Below are 1,230 nucleotides of genomic sequence, written 5' to 3' on the forward strand. Positions count from 1 at the left end.
TCATCATGTTGTACACCTGAAACTAATACAATATTGTATGCCAAAAAAAAAAAAAAAACTATGGCTGATATATTTTTGACAAGGGTGCCAAAACCATTCAATGAAGAAAGAAAAGTCCCTTCAACACTTAGTAATGGGAAAACTGGATACCTATATACAAAAGAATGAAGTTGGACCCTTACTTTACACCATTTACAAAAATTTACTCAAAATTGATCAAAGACCTGAATTTAAAAAACCAAATCTATAGAATTTTTAGAAGAAAACATAGGAGAAAATCTTAATGACCTTGATTGAGCAATGGTTTCTTAAATGTGACATCCAAACACTCAGACAACAAAAGAAAAAATAGATAAATTGGACTTTATCAAAATTTTAAAATTTGTGCTTCAAAGGGCACTGTCAGAGGAGTGAAAAGACAATCCATGGAATGAGAGAATATTTACAAATCATATATCTGATCAGGGTTTAATATTCAGACTATGCAAAGAACTCTTACAACACAACAAAAAGACAATCTAATTTTAAAATGAGCAAAGGATTTAAATCAACATTTCTCCATAGGGAAACTGCAAATGACAATAAACACATGAAAATGTGCTCAAAATCACTAGCTATTAGAGAAATACAAACCAAAACCACAATGAGATACCACTTCACACCTACTAAGATGGCTATAGTTTTTTTTTTTAATTCAGAAAAATGACAAGTGTTGGCAAGGATGTGGAGAAATTGAAACCCTCATAACTTGTGATGAAGATGTACAATGAAAAAGCTGCAGTAGAAAACAGTTTGGTAATTCCTCAAAAACTTAAACATAGAATTACCATTCTATGACCTAACAATTCCACTCCTAGGTATATATCCAAAAGAATTAAAAACAGTCTGTTATGGACTGAAAATTTGTGTCCTCCCAAAATTCACATGTTGAAAATTTAACTCCCAATGTAATGGTATTTCTAGAAGGAGCTCTTGGGAGATGATTACAGTTAAATAAGGTCATAAAGGTAGGATCCTAATCTGATAGAATGGTAGCCTCATAAGAAAAGGAAGAGAGAAGGATCTCTCTCGATATCTCTCTCTCTCTCTCTCTCTCTCTCTCTCTCTCTCTCTCTCTCTCTCTCTCTCTCTATCCCTGCCCCTTGTATGCACCAAGGAAAGGCCATGTGAGCACACAGCAAGAAGATGGCCATCTGTAAGCCAGAAAGAGAGTTCTTAGCAAAAACTGAA

This window comes from Pteropus alecto, unplaced genomic scaffold, assembly GCF_000325575.1.
Source record: "Pteropus alecto unplaced genomic scaffold, ASM32557v1 scaffold68, whole genome shotgun sequence".
Lineage (NCBI taxonomy): Eukaryota > Metazoa > Chordata > Mammalia > Chiroptera > Pteropodidae > Pteropus > Pteropus alecto.